This window comes from Myotis brandtii, unplaced genomic scaffold (assembly GCF_000412655.1).
Source record: "Myotis brandtii unplaced genomic scaffold, ASM41265v1 scaffold38, whole genome shotgun sequence".
NCBI lineage: Eukaryota > Metazoa > Chordata > Mammalia > Chiroptera > Vespertilionidae > Myotis > Myotis brandtii.
In genome coordinates this window covers 6,683,718-6,694,581 of record NW_005364596.1, presented here as the reverse complement: position 1 = coordinate 6,694,581, position 10,864 = coordinate 6,683,718, and the positions used below count along the sequence as shown (strand labels likewise).

Here is a 10,864-nt window from a genome sequence, read left to right as displayed (position 1 = left end):
TGACAGGTGGCTATTTTCCCAGACTGTTCCTTAAACTGAAATCAGACACAAATATAAAATAAACATATCTGTCCCTTTCATCATTATAACCAACATTTCATTTTGCATTTGCAAAGCTGTGTGGGTTATCTAAATAAACACGATTGTGAAGTCAGAAAAATAAGTAAGCATTGGCGCAGGACAGAGTGGAAGATGTTTAGAATATTTAATTTTCAATGTGAGTAGATAGTATTTTTCAGAGTTCTACCGATGCCAAAGAATAAAAGGTATGAGGCTTAACTGGCCTCATTCTATCTGGTGATATTTTATTTATAATTTATAACCTGCTTACTTTCAGAATATGAATTTTGAGGTTTCTTAAAATAAAAACATATCTAATAGAACTGAAGAAAGCTAAAAAAAGAACATCACAAATCACTTATCTTGGGGGAAAAAGTTTTTCCAATCATTTTAGTTTAAACTTCTGAAGGCCTGGGGCCAGGGTTGGGGGCAGGCTGGAGGGGGTCAATAGGGGAAAACAAAGGGAACATATGTATACTTTCAACAGTAAAGATGAAAAAAAAAACCACCAAAATGGAAATCTGGTGGTTTGTAAAGTTCATCACGCTAAAATAAAGCACAGAGTTATTAATCAATTTATGAAAGTTTGACTCTAAATTCTTAAGAGACATTTATTATAAGACATTTTGGAAAGAAGGGCTGTAGTGACACAGACGAAATTTCCTGCCTTCTAATTACATTACTCAGTGACAATAACAGTGGATAAAAGACTACCAAAATCACAAACCTTCTTAGTGTTTCTTTGATATTTATTTTTTAACACTTTAAAATGAACCATTTTTCTAAGGTTTATATTCTGTCTTATTTTTGTTTGTTTTTTTTTGGGGGGGGGCAGTTATTTTCACACTGCAGAATGAAAGAAGTGTATAAATCTAGCCAACAGAGACAACAATCCTATATTAACAATTTTGTTAAGTTGATTATAACAAAATAATTGAAATGGTAAAATATTACCACTTACATCCACAATAAGTATTTCTATGTAACTATACATCTATCTATCTATCTATCTATCTATCTCTCACATATATACAAGGTGGGCAAAAGTAGGTTTATAGTTGTTCAAATAAAAAAGGACAATAATTACTAAATAAATATCAATATAAGAATAAACCCTGTTTTGTGTACTTGCAGCTGTAAGCCTACGTTGTCCCATCCCTGTATTTATTGAATAAATTAAAAATAAACTATGATAGTGTCACTAGATAGGGGTTAAATGTCAGTACTTCTACTAGAAATGTCTCTTCAAATTTAATATCCATACATTGGATTTTGGTGGGTGCCTTGGAGAGCAAAGTCCCGGTTTCTTTTCACTGGGTTATTGCACTCATGCCACAGGTGCTGCAAGTGCACTTCAACAAGCTTCTGTCTCCAGAGAAACGCCCTTGGCCTGGATATGCCTGGGAGATCACAACGTTCTTCCTCTCACAAGACCAATGACTGGCATATGTGTGGCACAGGGGGTGGAAAATTCCAGCCCCTTTTTCTCAAGGCAGGGCGACTCTACTGGGCAAACTGCAAAGTATACTTCAGGACTCCCACTGTCCCCAGGAGATCAGGTCAAGTCTAGACTTTATGAAAGACCGCATCCTTCTCCAGCCCCTTTCCTCTCCCTGTTTGGCATGATCCTTTAGAGTACTTCTCCTCCTGAGTGCATCTTCAGTAAGTTACCTGCACCTGAGTCCTGTCTCAGGCTCTGCCTCTGGGACCATCCTATATAATAAAAGGCTAATATGCAAATTGACCCTAACGGCAGAACCACCAGGATGACCAGTCACTATGATGCACACTGACCACTAGGGGCAGATGGTCAACACAGGAGCTGCCCTCTGGTGGTCAGTGCGCTCCCCCAGGGGGAGCTCCACTCAGCCACAAGCCAGGCAGACGGCTGCAAGCACAGCGGCAGTAGCGGGAGCCTCTCCTGCCTCTCCTCTGCGGGGTCCTGGACTGCAAGAGGGTGCAGGCCAGGTTGAGGGAGCACCCCCCCACCTCCGTGCCACACGAGTGCACGAATTTTCATGCACTGGGCCTCAAGTTTGAAATAAAATGCTATATTATGTGTTTTTAAGTTGAGAATCCTATTTAAAGCACAAAGATCTAAAGCAGTGTTGCAGACACTATACATTTGTAGCCCAAGTAGACTGACATCAGGCAAATTCCATCAGGCTTGGTATTAGGTATATACCAACTGCTGAGTTAAGGTCTCTTCTTAGTTTCAAAAGTAGTAGTCTCTGTTCATCAGAGTCATATCTACAGGTGTAATATTTCACCCTTTCCTGTATTGAGCACTTTTTTCTAATAAAATGCAAGTTGGATTCTTCAATTTGAATTTTTAAAAAAAATTAATACATTTTATGAATAAATGACATATAATTTTGCCAAACTCTTAGCTAGTATTCACTATAGCTCACATGAATAGAAAATTAGGAAGTTCTTAATTACAAATATCTTTTTATCCAGATTTTGTAAAATACTTTAGCTATGAATATTTAGAAGCATAGTCTTAGCTCAGGTAGTCATCATTTTTCTTTCTGTAACACTAATGCCTTTAGGGGAAATCTGTATAAAAATATTTTTTCAAGTTCAGATTCAAATGTTCTAATTATTCTTTTTTTTTGTTGTCCTACTAAGTCTGTTGACTTTTGCAATTTGGGACATTGCTTTGTTGCACCCCACCCCCTGCTTGCATGTCCTGATCTCTGTACATTCTGCTCCTACTGCACTGAAAGAATTTGCTCCGAAATGCAGAACTAAACTTGGTCAGCCCTCGGTACTCCTATCTAGGGCTGTCTCAAAACTATATTAGTTGGCCATCTGCTTGAAATATCCTCGTTTCTTAATGAACTCCCCATAGCCACTATGTCAGTGACTTCATTAATTCTCTCTAGTCTTTGTTGACTCCCCATTTAGAATGACTGATAGCCTCAGGCCAATATTAACTTCTCTAATGAACCATGATGATTCTTACAAGTTCACTTTCTCTTAGGTCTCCTTATTCTCAAAACCAGTCCAAATAGGTATTACTATCATCTCTATCCAACAAAAAAGTGAGGATCAGAGAGGAGAAATGTTTTATCCAAAGTCATACAATGTTTTACCAGTAGAATGTACGTATGTCAAGAATACTACAAAGCACTGGAAAATAAGTAAGATGTAGACCATTGCTCTCAAACTTCAGAACTCCTCTTTCCATAGTTTAGATTGACCAGTCACCTCAAAGACAATAAAAGTCACACTCTAAGCATGTGCACTCTCCAGCTGGCCACCCAGAGCAGGATCACGGTCCCTACTTCCTGGAATGCGACCACTCTGGTCTACTGTGTTATTCTGCACTAAACTGCATGGATTCTGGCTTTTTATCTCTAGCTGTTTTGAAGTGCTGTGTGCTCCTCCTATGAGGCAATTTTTCCACCATCCCCTACTCTGCCCCACTGTAGCCATATCACAGGCCAGATGCTCTCGCCTTGGCAAGTAATTTGTTTTAAAGGCTTATTTTTGAGTCTAAGGTGTTTGTGGACCAATTAGCAGGACAGGTGGGATGCATGCAGGCTGCAACAGAGGGTGACCTGCATGCTTATAGGTAATGGAGGGACGACGCAAGTCCTACATATCAGTTTAAAGGAAGTAACTCTGGTGGCTGTTATCTTTTCTGCCTCAGTACCTTATTCACTAAAGAAAACAAACAAAAAACCCAAAACACACTATACATTTAATTTCTTAATTTCAGTCACAATGCAGGACATATTTGAGGGTGGCACCACTTAGAAAAGATTTCTTCTTTAAATATGTAAATGTGATAAGAGGGACAAATAATTCTCCTGGGGAATCCTATCTCCTTCTTTGTCGCCTCTCAGGGGACAAATTGTGGTGGCTATAGAAGCCCAAAGAGAGTCAAGCCCATTGCAATCAAACAGTAAAGATTTGCAGTGAGTTTAATACTATTTAAATGAATGAATAAAAAAGATTTATTAACTTATATGTCTGAAACGTGAATAGTTTGTGAATGAAATGTATAAAGAAAGGTGGGAATAAGGACTAGAGTGTAAAGAATACTATGGTGAAAGATGTTGACAACAACTAAATGAAACTGTTTTAGAATTGATATGAACTGGGTGATTAGACTATTAATTAGGCAATGTGACTATTAATTAGATAATTTGTTTCTGCTGCAAAATCCCATGAACTAGAAATGAACCTATAAGGATGGTTTTCTGTGTGTGTGTGTGTGTGTGTGTGTGTGTGTGTGTGTGTGTGTAATACTGGGAATGGTGCCAAATTGGAGTCCGAGAAAATTGAAGTCCTCAAGCTACCTGGAGAACACATTCAGTGGGTTAGCAGAAACCATAGCAGTTACATCAATCTATAATAATAAAAATGTAATATGCTAATTAGACCAGACAGCCGAACGACCTTCCAGACGTCCTTCCCGACTAAGCCGGGGCTGTGAGAGCTGAGCCCTTGCATGAATTTCGTGCATTGGGCCTCTAGTGAATTTATATTCTGGATGACCTAATGCAGATATCTCAGGGCTGGAATGTCCTGTTCTGTCCTTCACATTGAAAGGAGAGTATCACTGTTGCTTAAAGAAATCCTTAGTTACATTTCCTTGGATAACTGCAATTTGGGAAGATCACTGGAATAGAATCAGTGTACAAGGGCCAAGAATCCTCAGAAATGCATTTTAGCACCATTTATTCAATTTAGTTGACATTGGCTGACAAAGTAAGTTAGTATTTTTCAGAACAAAGTAAGTTAGTATTTTTTAGAACAAAGATTCAAGAATCCGTGTGTTTTTCTCTTAAAATCTGAACTGATACACTTTAGCATTTACTATAAACTATAGAGTGCTATATATAGTGCTTGGTATATTCATTCTTTAGGAAAAACTATTTCTTTATGGTATTAAAATTTTATTAGTTAACTAGAGGCCCGATGCATGAAATTTGTGCAAGAGTAGGCCTTCCTTCTCCTGTCTTCCGGCACCAGCTACCCTCCAGCTGCCAGCAGGCACCTGGGACCTGGGCTTCCCCTCGCAGCCCCGTCTTCATCTGGAAGGTTGTCCGGAAGGACGTCCAGTCTAATTAGTATACTACACTTTTATTATTATAGATTCAACACCTGCCGACCTACAATAGTTCTGTGAAAGTAGAAAAGTTGTATATGTTACTGAATCCATAATGTTTAAAAAGCTGCCTTGAACATAACTGACCACCAATCAGTATTAGTTGAATACATAAATGATGCAAGTGGTATAGTTATAATTACCTAGTGGTGTAGGCCTTATCTTTTTTTAAAAAAATATATTTTATTGATTTTTTACAGAGAGGAAGGGAGAGGAATAGAGAGTTAGAAACATCATGAGTGAGAAACAACGATCAGCTGCCTCCTGCACACTCCCTACTGGAGATGTGCCCGCAACCAAGGTACATGCCCTTGACCGGAATCGAACCTGGGACCCTTCAGTCCACAGGCCAACGCTCTATCCACTGAGCCAAACTGGTTAGGGCATGTAGGCCCCTATCTTAATTAGAAGTGTTTAAAGTAATTTAACTGTGATGGAAAATATTTAAAGTGAAAGATGATCTATTAATGTGGACAAAGCAAAAGACAAACAAACAAACAAACAAACAAACAAAAAACTCCTCTGCTAATTAACTCTTTAAATCCCTGATGTGCCACTGTGGAGGCTTTAGTTGAGTTTGGGTGTATTTGCCACTTGCCAGCAGATGGCCTAATTATTCCATCACTCACCAAGCATTGAAACTATTCTGTAAAAAGAGAAGCTGTTGATGAGGATTAACTCCTCCTGGTTTTTTTAAACAGAGATAATGTTTTAGTATATTTCCCATTTCTTTTTGCTGGATTAAACAATTGATTAGAGATGTTGATTTTAATATAGCCTCATCTAATCAATAAAGAAAGCGCATACTGTTTTTATACATGCCAAATCAGGTAGGAAGATCTATAGAGGTGACACACTAATATCATTGCCTCGGGGATAAATTGATTCATCAGCATCCATGGTAAATGAGGCTGTTTATTTTCTCTAGAAAGTCCTTGCAGTCATTGAAAATATTATTCCATTTAGATAACTTTACCAACTTTCCTAAAATTCAGTGTAAAATACTGTCGATATCATATTCAATTTACCTGTAACAAATTTTCTGATGCAAAAAAATTGGAGATTATTTACAGATTATATAAATTGTTTATAAGGAAACAGGACTTTTTATATATAAAATATACTGAATTTTTTCTTTATGAGTAAACATGGAAAATACTGTGTATGAACAAAAAGTGAAATAGCAAAAGGTAGAGGGGGGATTATTAATTAAATACATGTCCTCTTGTTTTATAGTTTACTTTACAAACTCTTCCAATATAAAAAATATTGTTCCATTATTTATTTTCTTTTATATATCATTCATTTCTCCAGGGTTTTATCCAAGTGCTTCCTCCTAATTGAATGGAAGCACTAAGAATACAGGAGCTTTGTTTCTCTTGTTTATTACTGTTCATAGAATGACCACCTACAACACTGCCTGGCATGTAAAATAATTCATTTAATATTTAAGAATTGAATAAATTTGATTTCAGCACATTCTCCAGGCTAAATTAATAATTTAGAACAACAAAATTGGGCAGAGTGAATGAGTCTCAATCTTAGGCCATTCAGAAATTTAAAATAGCCTGGCAAATTATTTTTTCAATCATTCACCCATTACTCCCGCTTGTACCCCAGAGCATGAAGCTCATTCGTTTTGATGTATTATGTGTTGGATACCTTATCCAAGTGGGGGGAGGGGTGGAGAGGAAATTCTTCTTTCAGAAAACCAATGATCTCTCCCTAATCCTAAAATGGGATAGCTAAATATATAAATAAGCAAACAAACTACAAACAAATACATAAATCCTATATAATAAAGAGCTAATATGCAAATGGTCATCACACCCTCATGCTGTAACACCATAACGACTCAGAAACTCAACACTGGGGAAAAAGGAATGGGGACCAGCAAGGCACAAATGAGCTCATGAGAGAGGAATGGGAACCAGCCAGGCTGTGGCCCAGGGGAGAGACAAGCCGCCCATCCCATGGTCCCGGGCACCAGCAGCTGCACCTGTGCCTGTGGCCTAGGAAAGGGATAAGCTGCACGCCCCATGGTGCCAGGCACCAGTGGCTGTGCCTTCGCCTGTGGCCCAGGAGAGGGACAAACCCCCTGTCCCACGGTCCTGGGCACCAGTGCCTGTGGCTGCAACCTGGGCAAGGGACAAGCTGCCTGCCCCATGGTCCCAGGCACCGGCAGCTGAGGCTGTGGCCCAAGAGAGGGACAAGCCACCCACCCCGCAGTCCTGGATGCCAGCGGCTGTGCCTGCACCTGCGGCCCTGGAGAGGGATAAGCTGCATGCCCCATGGTCCTGGGTGCCAGCAGCTAGGACTGTGGCCTGGGAGAGGGACAAGCCACTTTCCCCATAGTCCTGGGAAGCAGCAGCTAGGGCTGTGGCCCAGGAGTGGGACAAGCCACCTGCCCTGTGGTCCTGGTTGCCAGCAGCTGTGGCTGCAGCCCGGGAGAAGCTGACCCAGGTCCTGGGTGCCTGCAGCTGGCCAGAGGGAGGGAAGCCCGAGTTCCGTGTGCCTGTGACCGACCAGAAGAGGGAATCTTGGGTCCAGGTGCAGGGCAAGGCAGAGGCAGTTAGCTGCGATCAGGGGCGATCAGGCAGGCAGGCAGGCAGGTGAGCGGTTAGGAGCCAGCGGTCCCGGATTGCGAGAGGCAGTCAGACATCCCCCGAGGGATCCTAGATTAGAGAGGGTGCAGGCCGGGATGAGGGACCCCACACCTCCATGTACAGGGCCTCTAGTAAGTACATAAAAGTAAAGAGAACGGAATTCCACAAATAGCATTCACAGTGCACTTGAAATCAGGACCTGGGTCTTGATGTGTGTTTTCTTATATACTTTATAAATATACTAGAGGCCTGGTGCACAAAAAATTGTGCACTTGGGGGCGTCCCTCAGCCCGGCCTGTGCCCTCTCGCAGTCTGGGACCCCTTGGGGGATGTCCACCTGCTGGCTTAGGCCCACTCCCCGAGGGATTGAGCCTAAGCTGGAAGTCAGACATCCCTCTGGCAGCCCAGGAGCCCTCGGGGGATATCCATTTGCCAGCGGGGAGCAGGCCTAAGCTGCAGTCGGACATCCTTAGTGCTGCTGAGGAGGTCGAAGAGGCTCCTGCCACCACCACTGTGCTGGCAGCCATCAGCCTGGCTTGTGGGTGAGCAGAGCTCCCCCTGTGGGAGCTCACTGACCACCAGGGGGAATCTCCTGCATTAAGCATCTGTCCCCTGGTGGTCAGTGTGTGTCATAGTGACCAGTGATTCCCAGTGGTTCTGCTGTTAGGGTCAATTTACATATTACCCTTTTATTATATAGGATAGAGGCCTGGTGCATGGGTGGGGGCCGGCTGGTTTGCCCTGAAGAATGTCCCGGATCAGGGTAGGGGTCCCAGTAGGGTGCCTGGCCAGCCTGGGTGAGAGGCTGAGGGCTGTTTTCAGGCTGGCCACACCACCTTCAGGGTGGGGGTCCCCACTGGGGTGCCTGGCCAGCCTGGATGAGGGAATGATGGCTGTTTGCAGGCTGGTTAAGCCCCCTAGTGGGGACCCTCACCTCATGGGGGTGTGGCCAGCCTGGGTGAGGGTCTGAGGGCTGTTTTAAGGCTGGCCACACCCCCTTCAGGGTGGGGGTCCCTACTCGGGTTCCTGGCCAGCCTGGGTGAGAGGCTGATGGTTGTTTTCAGGCTGGCCACTACCACTGGCTACCCAAGCTCCCAGCCTCTCCTTTTTTTTCTTTTTCTTTTTTAGCACCTCCTTGAGTGGAGGCCAGGGCCAGCTGGAAGCAGGTATCTAGGATTTATTTATCTTCTATAATTGAAACTTTATAGCAGTGGTTCCCAAACTTATTTGGCCTACCGCCCCTTTTCCAGAAAAAATATTACTCAACCCCTGGAAATTATTTTTTTTTTTAATTTTAATAGCAGTTACTCATCGCCCCCAAATGCCCCTGTGGCCATCACCTCCCCCCTGGATCGCTGCAGTGCCCACCGGGGGGCAGTAGCGCCCACTTTGGGAATCACTGCTTTGTAGCCTTGAGCCCAGTGCCGGCCAGGGCAGGCGGGAAGCTTGGTTTCCTCCATTGCTGGGGGAAACCCTAGCCTCCTGCGCACTTCAGCTCTGTGGCTGCCACCATCTTAGTTGGGTTAATTTGCATACTCACTCCTGATTGGCTGGTGGGTATAGCGGAGTGGTGGAGTGATGGTTAATTTGCATTTTTCTCTTTTATTAGTGCAGATTAAGTCTTTTTAGACATACTATATATAATTATTATATAATACTAGAGGCCCAGTGCACGAATTTGTGCATGGGTGGGGTCCCTTGGCCTGGCTGGCTATCAGGGCCCATTGAGGCCGATCAGGGCTGGCCGGGCCAGCGCAAGGGATCAAGGGAGGTTGGCTGTGGGAACACACTGACCACCAGAAGGCAGCTCTTGTATTAAGCATATGCCCCCTGGTGGTCAGTGCACATCATAGCGACCAGTCAACTGGTCGTTCAGTCGACCGGTCGTTTGGTCACTTAGGCTTTTATATATAGAGATATTTTTAAAATAAAATGAAAAGAACATAAAGACATAATTTAATAATTTTTATCCTTGCAAACTTGCTTTCTTTCAGTTGTATCTTCACTAGGGTTTTGAAAGATGGAAAACAAGCCCTTTTGTCCACATCTTGACATTTGTCCAATTAGCCTTTGAAATTTATTTGATATTGTATGGTTATTGCCTTAATAATTAGAGAAGATACTCATTTGTTTCCCAATGGAATTATTACTGTTTTCTTTTTGACAGTTTACTGTATTGTTTTATTTTTTGCTGACCAAATCATTGGAAAATTAGTTCTTGTTAAACATGGATGTGGTTTTTAAGATTTATTATTGTGTCATTTTTAATCAGTATTTTTGAAATAAAAGCTTTTCAAGGGAAAGAGTATGTCATCATTAAATATATACAAAAACTGATATAATTGACATAAATGTATATTTTTGTTAATAATTAGAATGTTTAAAAATAATTTTAAAAAAACAGACCTCTCAATAGAAAATTCCCAGAAGATTCTGGAAATCTGTTTTCAAGCTGATTTCTTCTTTAACAACATAAATTTTATTATTTAACTTCAGAGTTGTATCTCCCTTAATCAGTCCTTTGAAAGTGTAATAAAGAAGGTGTCTGTCTAGTTTTGTTTAATAAGAAAAAGTATTAAGTTACTGAAATGTGCCCTAGAGGCTTTAGATATTAGTACCCATAAACAAAAACATGTTTGTACCTTTATATTCTTAGTATTTGAATTCTTGATTTTTAAGATTTCACTTGTTTTAAAGATCTAGCAGATTTCTTTACTATCAAAACAGAAAAAAAATTAATTTAGATACCTCACAATAGAACATATTATTTTATTTAAATTTTTAAATTTTTGAAACAATTCAAAAGTAATGATAAAAACATGGTTTGAATATTGTCTTTTTTATATAAAAAATGTTAAGATTATAAATCCCATGTTATATCCCTTTCCTTATTCCTTGATTAAATGATAATATATATTATATAATGTGTAATACATTACATATAATACTATGTTGTATTATGTATGTGAAAAACAGATGAAAATCTCTAACCTTAAAGATTTACATTCTAGTGGAGGGGGAAATAAATTATCACAACATAAATATATGTTACCAAATAGTAAGAAAGAAAATAAAA

The 10,864-nt window shown here is 40.8% G+C and overlaps 1 long non-coding RNA gene across 1 annotated transcript in view; it reads right to left on the bottom strand.

Annotated features, from left to right (window-relative positions):
• Nucleotides 1-9,309: 9,309 nt before the first annotated feature.
• LOC106727158 overlaps nt 9,310-10,864 on the bottom strand; it is a 13,091-nt gene continuing 11,536 nt past the window's right edge. Inside the window, exon 3 of the long non-coding RNA XR_001363316.1 lies at nt 9,310-9,327. This is a non-coding gene — a long non-coding RNA (uncharacterized LOC106727158). The remainder of the gene's footprint in view (nt 9,328-10,864) is intronic.